The sequence below is a fragment of the Trachurus japonicus genome, chromosome 22, assembly GCF_045865225.1.
Source record: "Trachurus japonicus isolate A0001 chromosome 22, Traja_1.0".
Classification (NCBI taxonomy): Eukaryota; Metazoa; Chordata; class Actinopteri; order Carangiformes; family Carangidae; genus Trachurus; species Trachurus japonicus.
Window position 1 is genome coordinate 27,946,777 of NC_140928.1, and position 15,658 is coordinate 27,962,434.

At 41.6% G+C, this 15,658-nt stretch overlaps 1 protein-coding gene across 2 annotated transcripts in view; it reads right to left on the bottom strand.

Moving 5' to 3' along the window:
- Positions 1-15,658, bottom strand: part of LOC146964205 (leucine-rich repeat and fibronectin type-III domain-containing protein 2-like) — a 182,730-nt gene that overhangs the window by 51,931 nt on the left and 115,141 nt on the right. For both annotated transcript variants that reach the window (XM_085767762.1, XM_085767763.1), the window contains one exon: positions 2,025-2,112. The gene's annotated coding sequence lies outside the window, so the exon portion shown is untranslated. The remainder of the gene's footprint in view (positions 1-2,024; positions 2,113-15,658) is intronic.

The window sequence follows — 15,658 nt, forward strand, 5'->3', positions numbered from 1 at the left end:
AATAAGTACACACTATTAAGCATTAGTTAAGCATTAAATACTGAATTCATCATTTATAACACATGAATATTCATTAGTATGTAGTTTATAAATAGAGTTAAAAATGTTTTACTCATCATTGATAAGCAATAACTGTATTTATAAACTACTAATGAGTATTCATGCATTATAAATGAAGAATTCAGTCTTTATTAATGCTTAACTAATGATTAATAGTGTGTACTTAATATAAAGTGTTACCATGTTTTCCTATGTAGAATTAAAGGTGGGTAAAATGAGCATGTGTGCAAAATTGAAAAAAGGTTTCCTTACACTCACTGGGTCTCATTCATGAAACATGAGTAAATCTGTGTGTAGATTTGCACATAAAAGCTCACTCTACTAAAACTCTACTCCGGATTCATGAACGGTGCGGGAAACTCAGATTTGATCGTAAACACGCGTGTAACTTCATGAATGCCAACCCATGGTAAACTAACAACACGCCCCCGTGATCAGCAATTAGCATAGATCTCCATACATGAATAGCCATATAAGGAGATCCTGACCACCATATTAGGAGGTAGGTGCATCCTGCTCACCTGCGGCCATGACGCAATCAAGGAAAGAGGGAGAGAGAGAAAAAAAGAGAGATCACGGATCGAAGTCATTTTGGGTGAAGTGGAGTCCAGAAAAAATATTTAATTCTCTTCTGTTAGTGGTGGTGTGACTGGGACAGGTCAAAGGCTGGAGGGAAGTAACAGATTTAGTGAAAGTAGGCCTATCCTTGGTTGATTAAAGAACCATTTAAGACGTAAAGCCAGAATAGTTCGATATGAAACATAAAAAAAACAAATAAAAAAAAAACACAACTACAGAGCTACAGCAGCGACGGGAGGAGGAGGCTCTTCACAGCCTCAGCTGTAGAGGAGCATGGTTGTATCAACACATGAAGTTATATAGGCAGGTAACAGGTTATATTGTTACAGAAGCACCAGCCGTCTGTCACAGCTCCATCCAAACCGGTGCCGACTGCGCTGCTGCGCAGGGTGAAGTGTGCGTCCACCGAGCGTGTAGCAACACAAAAAAGTTTTTTCCGGTTTTATATCAGATTATTATCATCATTAGATGGAGCCTTGACGTGTTTGTGTGTGTCCGATCCCTAAAACGTCTCTCTCTCCAAATATTTCTAATTGTTTGTCATGTTTAAATTACGTGTTTCAAAGGCGTCGGCGTATTTTGAACATGAGAGAGAGTAATATGGATTAAAATTGTAATTTTCAACAGTGACAAGCAGTATTTATTTGCATTCCTACATTTACACAAGCGCTACACACAGTCCGGAGCAGGTGTAGATTTTGTGAGTAGCTACGAAAAAATCAGCACTACTAAAAGATTGATGAATGCGGAAATCCACGTAAATTTGCGCTGCTCAGGGTTTACACACAAATCCGTGCTGCTCACGTTTCATGAATGAGACCCACTGTGTCTATGACCAAACTGCTCTGCCTATGGACCAAATCAATAGCCAACAGAATTGCACTGTTTATGTCCCAGCTAGCATTTATATTCCTATCTGAACTGAAAATATTAAATAACAAATATCACAGTGGTGCAGGAAACAGATAGTAGATAGTAATATGAGTAGGAGTCGCTTTGATCTGTTTGTGTTCTCCACTGTGGTCGGGAATATAAATGAAGATAAAGAAAAGTAGCAGACAGGACTTTTACTATAAGGTGACCCCTGTGATTAATTCCAGATACTGAATGTCACTGCTGAGTGGAGGAGGAAAAGAGAACAGAAGAAGAATTCACCAACTAAATCCACAAATCTAGTGTTAAGGGTTCAACGTTTATCATCTCTCCCCTGAGGTTTCTGCCACTTATCATGGTAAAAGTCATCTGAGCAGTGAATATCCTTTCAAGGCCTCAGGTTGCTTGGATAAGAAAGGTCAAGGACTTCCCTGGCAGTAATTTCAGCCCTCAGACTATTTCAATGTTTAACAGGAGGGGGGAGGGGAAGGGAATAAAAGAGTGAATCTTACCTATAATGTGTGGGATTGTGCCATATGGTCCCTCGGAAACACCTCAAGCACACACATTCACACACAGAGAGCAAGATGATCAATCAGCCTGTGGAGAGAAAATACAAGAGGAAACATTTAACAACCATGTTTTTGTAGCAACTGCACAGAAATCACAATCCTTTTGAGACATTTCTTCCTTTTTAATTAATTGATGTCTCAATGTTTTCTCAAGTTTGTTTTTGTGCAACACTTGTGTCCAGTATTTTGAATTACATTTTATTCTATTTATTCACAAAGACTATTTTGAAATTGAAAGATGAGACGTCCAGTATTTAGAATGATTTTTATCTTATCTATTAAATTCAGTGTTAGAAGGTTTTGTTAGAATAAAGTCAATAATGATGATTTTGTTGTTCCCCCTTTATTTTGGAAAAGTATTTAAATACATGTTGGTAACGAAAACCAAAATGTTAGTGTTGCGACAACACTAGTACAGTGACAGATAGACAGGAAAGTCAAGGTGAGCTAGGGGAGGACAACAAAGGATCATGGGTAGGACTTGATACCACGGCCACTGTAGTCATGACTACTGTAGGTCCACAGGTCCAGAGTATGATCGTAAAAAAGCAACAATTCTACCAACACCAGCATCACGTCACTTTCTATTATCATATAAAGTGTGAGAGATTCAAAGTGAAGGTTAGATGAGGTCTTGAATAATAAATGCAATAGAAGACCTACAAGAAGAATCACACAGTACATGTGTGTATATTTGTAGTGGTTGGGCCTCTGTGACAACACCGGTACCACGTCAGGTCGGGTCGGCAACTCCTCCGCTGTTCACCGAGCGCATGTGACCCACACAAAACCCAGGCGCCATTACAAAAACATTTGCAGCGAGCCAACCACGAAAGCAAATCAGCCAGTGCTATTATGACTTAGAAGAAATTATCTGCTTCCCAAACAAAAGCCTATAGAAAATTAAAAAAAAAAAAAAAACCTTAAAGAAAAGTGTGGGAGGGAGGGGGGAGATTAGATTTGGTTTATGGAAAATGATGGAAACACAGCGCAGCAGGGCCACAGCTCCAGAGTGACATTATAATCTCTGCAAGGACTGAATGCACATCACTCGCCTCCTTTCTCTCATTCTTGTGGCCAGTCATCACTACAAGCTGTTTGCCTTTCTAAACACGCAGCCTCAGACCTGTATTATTTGTTTGCTTTTGCCTGTGTGTGTGTGTGCGTGTGTGTGTGTGGGAGTGGGAGTACGGGCGTGCATGTGTAGTCATTTAAATGTGTTTGTCCTCAGCTTCATGTATAAGCAAAGTGTGAAAAAAAATACTGTATGCTTAAATCACAAGGTCAAACATGAGCATATGTTTATTTCTTTTCTTTTTTTTTCTTTTCCTTGGAAGAAAAGGGAAAATAAACGCATTTTCTCTTTACATGTGCGTCGGTCTGAAAACGTGGCCTTGTTGTATTCAGTGTGGACTGAATGACAAGATGTCCCTCTTCCTCCCTCCACCTAACAGCTTTATTCTCCGCTCTGTGGTCATTCTTTGAGGCGTTTGCGCGCGGCTCGCACGAGAACGACATCCTCCACCGCCTGGCGTTATACGGCCTCTCCCTGGACCGCCGTGACACGTCTTATTCTCTGGGTTTGGATTCAGTGCCGTGCCTTCTTGCTCCTGCTCCTGCTCCCTCCCTCCCCTCTTCCTCTCTCCCTCGCTCTCTTACAGACGATGTCATTCTGATGATTGGAAAACTTGCCGGCACATTCCCAGCGGTGCTTTGATTTCTGGGGCAGATCTTTCTCATTATGGCTTCCCTGTCCACCAGGGGACCCTACAAAAGAACAATGGAAGCCTCAGTTTTCAGCAGGTCCCACGCTGGGCTTTACCCCATCAATTGGGTTATTAACGGCGGCGGCACAGGATGAACACTTAAAAAGAAAACATGTTTGGATTATTTACGCTGAAAGGGTGGATGCCGGGGGGTTCATGCGATTTCCCCCTACTCATGAACGCATCCTGTTGGATTGGTTTTTAAAGCCACAAACAGCTTGAGAACACAAACAATGGCTCCACTGCCATTAGCTTTTTCTTCATTCAAATTCCATTTAAAGACACTGCTTCCAGCAATAACATGCCGGTGGGTTCACATCCAAACCGACAAAATGAGGGAGGGAATTGAGACCTCAGAAATACGCCGAGAGAGCGTCGTCTCATTATAACAACACAACAAGCCTATTAATGATATTCATAATGCGTTTGAGATTTATTTGTCGTCCGTGCTTTGTTACATGCGCCGTCACTCCGATTTACACATGGGTCATTTACCAAGATTAACTTAATCTGAACGTGAAATCAGATGCTTGATAATAGAAAGTGGATTTAGTCCCTGCAGCAGCTCAGAACCGGCCTGTTCAGGATGAAGTGAGAGTACGAGCGCAGGCCTCCTCCCATTACATCAAGTGTTTAACCGTGTTAAAACGTCCATATGGTGTTTGATAAGACAAGATGCTATATGAACAAAACAACCAGTCAACACCATGCCTGAGGACTTCACCTACAGTGAAGCTATAAACAGATTCAGACAGTCAGGGATTCATATGTCATCAACTAGGGAGCCAGTCCTGTAACTGTGGACAGAGGGTGGAGCAAAGCAGCAGCAGCAAAGTCAGTGAGAGTTTGCATCAGCAGCAACACTCACACTGTTGTTCATCAGCAGTTACAAGCTAACAACATGAACTGATAAAGATTCTAATTAATTACTGTCCTGATACATCTGACCTCTGATTTGTGTCACAACAGATTCAACTGATCTGAGTTCAGGTCTTGTGGCTGAATCTCTCTGATGTCAAACTCATAGGCTACCATGGGCGTCACCAGGCCTTTTACTGGAGCTCGAGTGCCAGTATAAATGAGCTGTACCCCACTATAAATGTCACATATTGGCAGTATACCTAAAGAATAAGGAAAGTCAGTTCAGACCATAGGCACCCATCCTCTGTCAATCTAAATCTGTTCATAAACTGAGAGTAATATCAAATTTTATTTGTGTTCTGTCTATCATTTACTTTAAAAACATAAATGGTTAAATGGTTATGGAGTTGTGCCCCAGTGTAGCTACTGGGTGGTACATACAGCACAATTTGATCTCCAGTGGGCTGGACCAGTAGAATAACAGCATAATAAACCATAAATAATGAGATGAGAACTCTACATTTTCCCTTGTTTTAGTAGCCTGACAAGCCAGACTACATCATTACAATGTCTAGTGTGTCAACGAGCGGTAGACCTCGGCTCAATCCAGGGGGATGAAGGCTGTCTTTCAAACTGCCTCTGCACCAATAGGGTAGCGCTACGACCAATCAGAGCAAAGAGCAGGATGACGTTAGCCTGACAAGCCAATTAAAATGTATGTTGTCATGGCGTTAAGCCGCCCAACGACTCTCTAAACAGATAGAGCGCTGTGATTGGTCAACACAAACGGTGTTCGAGACTCAAAAAGTTTGAAGTTTTTATGGCTCGTTTCTAGACTGACCTACGGAGCAAAGAGATCTGCTGCTGCTAGGGTGCAGCTAGATTTCTAGGCTTAGTTTTAGTGCAAAGAATCACAAGTACATCATTACAATGTTTACAGTTAATGAGCTGTCCTTTTACAAAACATTATAATATGAGCAACATGAAATTTATTGAGAAAAATGTGTGAAATGTCAACACTAATATGCCTCTTCTGTTTGCAGTGTGATTTTCAGACTTGATAATTCATCCCACCAGCATGGACCCTCTGGTACAGAAGGCTAACACAAACCATCCTGATGTTCTGAGCTGTTGGGCATGTGAATCCAGGAACAGGAGCACTGGGAGGGGAATGAGGCCTGATCCATTAGAGTAAGACTAGATTTGGTTCCTTTTCTTTAAACTTTTATGTGAGAAAAATTGTGTTAAGCAAAATATTAATTGGAGAAAAGTTTTTATTTAAAAAAAAAAGGATTCTACTGTACATGAATACTGGAACAGGTATTACATGCTGTACTTATTCCTCCTGTTAAATGTGATGGGAGACTAAAAAGTTTATCTGCAGCTAATTTGATTCTTCAACGGTCTGATTTTTCAGACGGAGCCAGTGGGTTTCTTCCAGAGTTAACGTTTTAAATATGTAAATTTTTCCTGGTTGTGAGTCCCTGGACAGTGTGGGGCTGCGGTGGAGGCACATTAACAAAAAAGTGGGGGGTTTTATAATAAAAGACTGTCACTGTGCGAGATAACCACTTGATGTGATGAGTCCAGGCTGCGTAAAAACTCCATTTAATTCAGATAAACTTTCAAATTATTTCTGCACAAAATGAGGCTTGTAGATTTTGGGCCCCATAACTTATAGAAGATAGAAGATATTTTAATGGCCAGAATGAATAGGAGGGAACTGTTTAAATGTTCATATGGGTAAATAATTAAAATATATGGGGTCTTTTCCAGTGGATATGTGGTTTGCTCCAGATCAGATCAAATCCAGTGAAGCCCACAGGCTTAAGGGCAAACTGTGGAACATGCTTTGGACTGGTAATGTCAGGCGCTTGATATCCAAGCTGCTGCTGCTGCCCAGCTGTACGCATCTGATTTCTGTACAACATACTCCCATCAAGATCAGTTACCAGTCAGCTGGTCCAGGCAAAAAACAGCATGTCAGACAGGAAACTGAGTTTACAGCACGGTTTCCTGTGTCATACTTCCTGCCCTAGATTTAAGTTGACACAGCATGTAGTGTATAAAAGGTCAAGGATCAAGTGTCATGCTCAAGGAAATTGCAGATCCAAACTAGGGATGTACCCGAACTCGAATAGGTTATTCGGAATTACACAAAATAATGTTTTCATCCAGTTTTGTGTCTTTTTTCTAAAGAAAAAGAAACATTTGGATGCGTGTTTTGAGCCAATCACATCCATGCACGAGACACTGCCACAGTTTGGTTTTGGGTAAGAGAGCCCTCAGGCTCAGTCCCTGACGTTATCGCAGAGGAGCAACAGCACATAACCAGGTGACTCTGGTTCACACTCCAACACAGTAGGTGGCGGTAGTGCACCTTAACAGGAAAAGAAGCAGCTATAAAATGGTGGATACATTTTTTTGAGTTTGGAAAGTCTAGAAGAGCCGCACAATTAAATTATTTTATTCCCGTCCTAGTTAGCCGAGAGCTAAAGTGGAAGTTAGCCGGCTAGCTCGGCAGAAGTCTCTAGTGCGCCCACTTCCGGTTTCTTCCTGAATATGAATAACCAATCTGAGGGTTTTTAAAAAAAAAAAAAAAAAAAGCTTGAATCTGAATTGAATATAAATAGTGCACTGGCTGCACACCCCTAATCCAAAGATTTGTTCATTGTTGTGACATATCTGATGATGAAGTCATCTATTTTGATGACAAAGGGTTAGAGTTTGAGTGAGAGCAGACAGTAAAATAACAGTAGCCTATATGACTCAATATGACTCTTTACCAGCTAAGAGAGGCCAATCTGATCAATAGATTAGACAGTAACATCTCTTTGTGTGGACTCCATGCTCTGAAACATGAGTACACCCATAAATCTAGCTGCACCCCTGATCACATGACCAGCAGCTCTATGGTTGACTGGACACAAAGCCGGTCACTCCAACTGTCTGTGCTCTGGTTTGTTATTGTGGACGGCACTGAGTGACAGGTGTGATTCATCTTTCTGCCACTTTGATCCAGTTTCAGATGTTGATCTGCCTGCTACTACTTTTCATGCATGAAGCCGTCTTCTGTTTAAAACTGTGTGTCAGCTGACCACATTTTGCTTCAGTCATATGGTGTATTTGTTGTAGACAGCGTAGTAAGTAGTGCCACGGGGCTCCGAGGCACTTACCTCTACAGCTGTGACACACACACACACACAGGTAACTTCATGTGGTTACAGTCACACACACACAAATGCACACAGGCAGCTTGACAGCTCCTCAGCATCAGTGCTCAGAGACGGATGATCATGTGTGTGTCTGATTCCGCCTTGATCTTAAGATCATGGGTTTGATTCCCATGCTGACAGAGATCGGCCCCGGCAGCGGCCCCCGTGGCCCTCTCAAAATCTCTGCATGGACATTTTATAGTTCTATCAAGTGATATCCGTAAGTATAATTTGAAAGCTCAGGCGATGCCTCAGCTCATCCACTGGCTCCACAACAAAAAACATCTCATGCCCCCTTCTCTCATTGCACAATGCATCCCCCCATCATGATACATAATCTAATGTATGTGCATTTCCATGCTCCATCTGCAGTACTGCTCACTGGTTGTATGTTATGCTGGGAACACATTGCTTGCAGCGCTCTATCTCTCCACATAGAGCGTGTTGGATTTCTTGTAATTAAAGAAGACATTGCAACCACAGTGGAAGGTGTCAGTTTTATGTCATTTGTTAGTTTGATGTGAATGACATCAACAGGTTTCTCCAGCTATCTTATGCACACAGCACGCATTTTCACACATTTCAACTACTAATGACAGTCTTTTCTGTTCATATGCCACGTTTATATTGATGGCTTGTTAATTGGTTTGAGTGCTCGCATTGTAATTAACAGACTGCTGGTTAACATTTTCCATTGTCTTTGTTTGAATTAAAACTCACTCTTATTTTGCATGCAGCACTCCATAACTCCAAAAAGCCAACGGCCTCTTATTGTGGCAGGACAGGAAGTGGAGGAGGCCAACTCGGAGGTTCCAGAGGGGAGGCTGCCTTTTCTTTGAGATGTAATTATTTACTTAATTAAGAACTCTAATGTGGCTTCATGGTTTGACAGTATAATTTTCTACATTAAGTTTTTGTTAAAGGTATAATGTGTAGGAGTTCCCCCCATCTCGGTGCGCTTGCATATCAGAACGTATTGTTGATGTTGCATTCACGTGAAATGGGGCAGACGTCAGACAGACAACAGACGCTGCATGTAACAGAATAAACAAGCGTCTATGTAAACAAGTGGTCCGCCAGCACGAGGCAAAACAATACAGGCCTGACAATATGTTGTCATGGTGATGTATTGTTTACCTGACCCACGTTTTACCGTCTTTCTCTCGTTGAGTAAAATGACATCCGGTTGGTTTGCCGACGGCCGTCTGCCTGACTGCACCTGAATGCAACATCAGTGTCTCCGTCCTTCCTCACACTACACAGTGGTGACAGTTTTAACAGGCCGAGCCCACAGCTCCGCTGTGTTTCCATGGTTACCTACGGTCACGCTGCCACTCAATGTAAAAAATGGCGATGGCAGCCGAGGTTCGGTATGTCGCTCACTTATGTATTTGTAACGATATAAATATGCGGGTGTGTTTCAACTTAAGTGAAATACGTATTTATGAAAGCAATATTTGATTTTTGCTCATAAAAAGCCAAATAAGTTACACACTGGGGCTTTAACATTGTGTTTCATTTTGCAGTATTGCTAATTTGGCCCTGATTTAAAGTGTTTTTTTCTCAATTGGTCTTTTCTTTGTTCTGTCCCTAACAGGCTGAATCTCTGGATCACATGACACTTTGACATAGCCAGTGTGTCAGCGATAGGCTGCCAACATGTGCACCAAAATGGAAAATCATCACCTTCACACAACACATCCTGGCCATAATAGGAGGTGTTTCGTCTGTTTGATGCACTATTTGAAGCATGTGTGATATTCCTTCTCCTCTCTGAGCTTTCAGCCACACTTTTATTTTTCTGTGCAGAGGGAGACGACTACCGTATAGAACCACAGCGTGCTCAGCCTCTCCACTGGCCGGATCACAGCCCTTCTCTGGCACATTGTAAGTGACTAATTCAGTTGTTTTTTTGTTTCTTCTTCTTTCAGTTGAATATGTATCAGGCTGTAAACAACAGCCTCTGGCAGCTGGCAGGCATTTTGCATTCTGGCTCAAACTGAAACCCCGTCCACGTTGCAAACCGCACTATATTGGTTTTATTCAGTCCGCATTTCAATTCCCTTCAACTTAATAGTCAGTTTACACCAAAAAGGCTTCAATACATGCTGTCACCCATGTTATGCATCATCGAGTCATTAGCAACTGGCTCACGCTCGGCTTTCAAAAGCGGACGAGGAAAGCGCACACAACTGCCTCCTCCATAGGCCTCCTCGGACATTACATGCGTGTCAAAGTTGTTAGTGGGCATGAGGCAACAGACAAACTGGGGTCTCAATGACAAGCCAAGTTGCAACGACGTCCCACACTGCACCTCCCGTAGAGAAGTGTAATCACATTTTCCGCAAGGGTGGTTTCTAGAGCCCGTGAGAAAAGGGTTTATCGAATTCACAGACATTGTCATTACGCAGTCCATGTGGTTTCCCTCTGTATCTGAGGCCACTTATATCCTGCCAGTGCGGTTTTAAAGAGCTTGAAGGCTAGGACACACATACTGAGAGAGAGGGAGAGAGAGATGTTGTTATGCTGGGAGCTACAGATAACACACAGGATGGAATTACAAGGTAGATTGGGGATGTATACTGAATTGCATTTGGCCGCATTTTTTAAACTGCAGGAGAAGATCTTGTAAATCCTTGAAGCAATAATGAGACAAAAGTCCCACTATTTTTCTACTTTCATGATCTGAGAGTGTGTACATGAGCAGTCTGGTGATATGTGTTCAGTTTTGTGTTGTTTTATTATGAATATCCAAACTGTCACTAAATTCACCTCAGCAGGGCACTTGTAGATAGAGAACAGTATAAATACAAGAATATAGAGAACAGTATAAATACAAGAATATTGAATTATTGAATATGATGAATGATATGATGAAAACTCACACACCATAACAGTTTAATGTTTCATTGCGGTGCAGAAAAATCTACAGTTATAGTAGCATATAGTAGTAGCATAGCTGGCCAGTGTTTGAAACAAAATGCCAATGTGACCAAGCGTGTTGTTGTGTATGTGAAATGTTTACTATGTTCACAATTCAGTCTAAACTAGGGATGTGGAGATTCACCGATTCATATCGGTGGTCCGATACAAACGTTTGCGATGCGACTGCACCGGTGGATTCAGGGCACATCGGATAAAAATCATTGTTGAATTTGCGATGCATCTCTTCTAGCTGTCTACATCGGCAAATTCCGTGGTTACATCGATCGTTTCATTTTCCGAGGCGACCTGAGCGCACCACCACGGAAGCCGTGCGTGCGCAGTCTCCTGCCCCTGACAGGTAACAGCAGCAGCAGCAGCAGCAGCACAGTAGTCAGAGCCACAAAGAAAAGTAAACAGTCCGGTCTGAAGCACTGGAGCGACGGGTCAATACTCGGCCGTCACCGGCTGTAACTAGGAGCAGGGCCGTGGTAGTGGCTCTGGTTGTAGTGAGCTGGGAAGCGGTGGTAGCCGCGGATGCTAACTGCTAGTTAGCGGTAGCGGTTAGCATCCGGGACAACTAGTGGGGCTAGCTCTACTCTGCTGCACGGACCTACACCACTGAGCTCTGTCACTGGCTGGAGAGAAAACACAGACTCTTCACCCAGAAATGTCCCATGCACAACAAAACATCTGTGACTTGTCTCTTTTATGTTGTGTTGTGAAGCACTTTGTAAACTTGTGTTTTTAAAGGTGCTATATAAATAAAGTTATAATTAAAACAGCAAAAGACCAAAATGCAGACTTACCACCACACAGGACTAGAAGCCCATAGGTGATGATTAAACTGGATTTCATTTGTATAAGTCTAGCATTTATTTTTGAGCAAAAAGCTCTAGACTGTACCTTTCAAATATGAGTTGTTTGCCCCATAAAAAATAACCAAATATTAAATACATCCCTCAAATTGATACAGAGAGTAAAACAGAATAGTGGTATTGAGGTAAGAAACCTGATGTGGGCTAAGAAACTCTCGTATCACAACTGTACCAAACTTGATACATCATATTGAACCAAATCTCTTTGTAATTAAGTCATATCGTTATGAAATCATTTTTGAATCGCATCGTATCGTGAATAGGAGTGAATCGTATCGCATCGTATCGACAGGAGCTTCAGTGTATCGTTAATGTATCGCATCGGTGGCAGCGTATCGAGATGCGTATCGAATCGGCCTCAGTGGTGGAGATATACAACCCTAGTCTAAACATGTTCAAGGTATGTAACACCACATTATGTAATACATTTTCACCTCATGATGTAACAACGCCACATTTTGTAATAAAATGATTGAATGCAATATGTAATAAACCTTGCCGCATTTTGTAATTAGTTGTTACATAATGCACCGAATTATTACAAAATATGGGTGTTGCACTTTTTTAATGAAATAAATGTAATAATTCTGTGCATTATGTAACAACTTATTACAAAATGTGGCAAACTTGGTCACATATTGTTTTATTATTACATAATGCGGCGCTACAAGGTATACTCTGTTATGTGCAATCAATAAGTGTATGTGCTACTGCTGCCATGTTTGACTTGTTAATATGAACTTTATAGCCTACCATGTAAATTCACATTATTATGAATTACTTAGATGTATTTTTTATTGGTTTTTAGGTTGCCATTAACACCTGGCCAGGGACAGCGGATGAAAATTTGCGTCATTGGCCAACTCTGGCTCACTTTTATTTATTTATTTTATTTAACCTTTATGTATCCAGGAAGGATCCATTGAGATTAACAATCTCTTTTACAAGGATGTCCTGGTCAGGAGGATAAAATAATTCATTCATTCATTCATTCATTCATTCATTCATTCAGTTCATTCATAAGTAGTGCAAAGTGCAGCTTTGGAGGTGGTATTAGAGGAGATAGAGTTCATCCTGAGGGGCTACATGAATGTTATGTCATGACAATCCAGCCAGCAGCTGAGCTGATCGAGAAAATCAATAGGATGAATCCAGCAGGAGACAGTGAGAAATCCTGACTTTAGTCCTCATGACTGAAGCTCTAAAGACACTGACCCTTCACTCCACACAAACACACACACCTTTTGAAAGGTAGACTTCCAATTTGTAAAACAGGCGTTTTAACTCATCTTTATTTCATCATCATGTCAACATGAAACAACAATGATGACATCACCAAGGTCATTTCGTTGGAAAAATAACTCTCTCCGGAGCACTGAACACAAAACATTATTTGAACTTGTGGAAGTGGCTTTTCAGCTAGTAAGACTTGTGTCACTTCTTTGAATATTTATAATTATGTACAAGTGACAAATTATGGCAAAAACCCTGAAATACATTAATTGAGAGATGAGGTGAGTTTTGATTTTTCCAGGTCTCACTTATTTTGAGTTTTTCCGTCTGCAGCCACCATCGTTGCTCCGTTATAGCTTTACAAGTGGGCTGAGTTCATTGGCCTGCTTAGAGCTGAAACTATGTCAGCGATGACATCTAAGTATGGAGGAGTGCAGAAGTACATTCACTCCAGTTTGGATGACACAGGCCGACCTGCCATCTGGAGTCTTTCACTTGGAGGGTTGGTGGATGTGTGGGCCAGTGGTGAGCCAAGCAAGTTCAAACAATGCCCGGTGGTGTGTTTGACTGCTGTTCCTCCCCAGGTGTTACTCTGATAGCCTACACAGTACCTTTCAAATACAGAACACATAGTTCTAGACAATAAAAGTGTCTTAACGTAAAAATTAAATCTGAAATAAAATAAGAATAAACAACAAAGTCACAAGTGAGGATTTAAAGAGGAAAAACACCCCAGAGGCAGAAGTGGCTTAATGCCACAAACTGATTCATCCATTTTGCAGAACAACAACCAGTGCCAGTGTAACGTGTCTCCTAAGATCAATATACAGCTACATATAGCCGTCACTCACTCTAAGTACTCCCGTCTTCAAGTGCCTCTTAGATTTATCCCCCTCCTGGTGGAAGATATTCAAACAAAGATCCTGAGCTCTGGAAAGAAAGAAAAAAGTCAGCTGTATATGCATTTAAATGACAAGTGGCCTCTCCAATAAAGGATCACTAAATACAAGTGCTTGAGAGGATGTGAAGGGTTCTGCAGCCTCGTACTCCAGACAGGCAAATAGATTCCACCTGACAGCTGCAATATCCATCCTTTAACGGGAAACTATGCAGTTTGGTTTTCCGCTGTTTTGGTTACACTCCTCTCGCCCATGTGCATTTGTTTACAACAAAGCCGGTGAAAAATCAATCCATGGAGCAGTGGATAACGTTACACATACTGTACCATAAACAATGTTAGGGCGTGTGTGATTGTGTAGACTTAACCTTCATGAACAAAATATTACGGGTTACGGAGCGCGTTTGTGTTGCGGTGCAGCGTCGAGAGCTGGGACACCGGGGCGGCGGCCAGGTACTACACTGATGTTGCAAGGTTGGTTTTCAGCCGTGAGACGCCAGGTGAAGACAGAGAGCCTCTGTTCTCACTGTAACAAGTCACAAGTCATGTAGTTAAAGGGATAGCTCACCCAAAATTCAAATTTCACTCATTATCTACTCACCCTCATGTGGACTAAGGGCTGGGAGAAGTTTCAGAGTCCTCCGTGCCTTCTCAGAGTTACAGGGGGTCTCGGCGCAGCACTGCATGTCCATATGACGGTTGCAAATGGGCCTCACTTTTCTTCATCCAAAAAGACACACCAAAAAACATCCAAATACCTCCACACAGCTCGTCTGTAATGTCCCTCTTGTCTTGAAGCCCCAACATGAGAAATTGTTCCGAAACAAATTAAATAAGTCTATATTTTAAGCTTGTTTGTAGCAGAAGCTCCCAGTGTTGCTCTGCAGGAATCTCGCGCGATTTGCGGAGCCGTGAACTGGGTGTCAATGCAAATCACGCAAGATTTGCACAGACACAGGCAAAGCAGTGAACTGAGACACTGGGAGCTTCCGCTACAAACAAGCTTAAAATATAGACTTGTTTCATTTCTTTCGGGACAATTTCTCATGTTGGGGCTTCAATACAAGAGGGACATTACAGACGAGCACTATGGAGGTATTTGGATGTTTTTGGTGTGTCTTTTTGGACGAAGAAAAGTGGTATCCATTCGCAACCGTCATATGGACATGCACTGCTACGCCGAGACCCCCTGTAACTCAGAGAAGGCACGGAGGACTCTGAAATTTGAATTTTGTGTGAACTATCCCTTTAACTATCACAATTATTTGGGAGCTTATTGATTGAGGTAAAAATGTAGCATACGGTAGCTACATTTTGCTAAAGCTCTGTTTCTGATTTTCCAAATCTCCACTCAGTTTTCAGATAATCATTTTTGTGCAAACAAAAGGCCAGAAAACATGGAAACATCACAGTTTTTACTACATGTAAACGGGCCTGAGACAAGCTGATGAATAGGCCATGGACGCCCACAGAGGAAATGAACAGGTAGCCTACAATCACAACAACAAGCTACAGGTGTGTCTCCTCAAAGACAGGAAGAACCAGACATGATTTAGGAATGAAAGACAAATATTAAAATATTAACCATGAAACCATGTCCTTGCCTCTTAGACAGGAGGCTAACTCACCATGTGTCAACACATATTTGTAACCTGTGCAAAAAAGCTATTTAACAACAATTTCTTCAATGTGTCTTTTTGTTTTGTTGCTTTTGGCAGATCCTGTCACCATAATTACACCACAGTGTCCACATGTTTATTCTATGAAGATTAAGGGTTACTAGTTTAAATATTTGTATTTT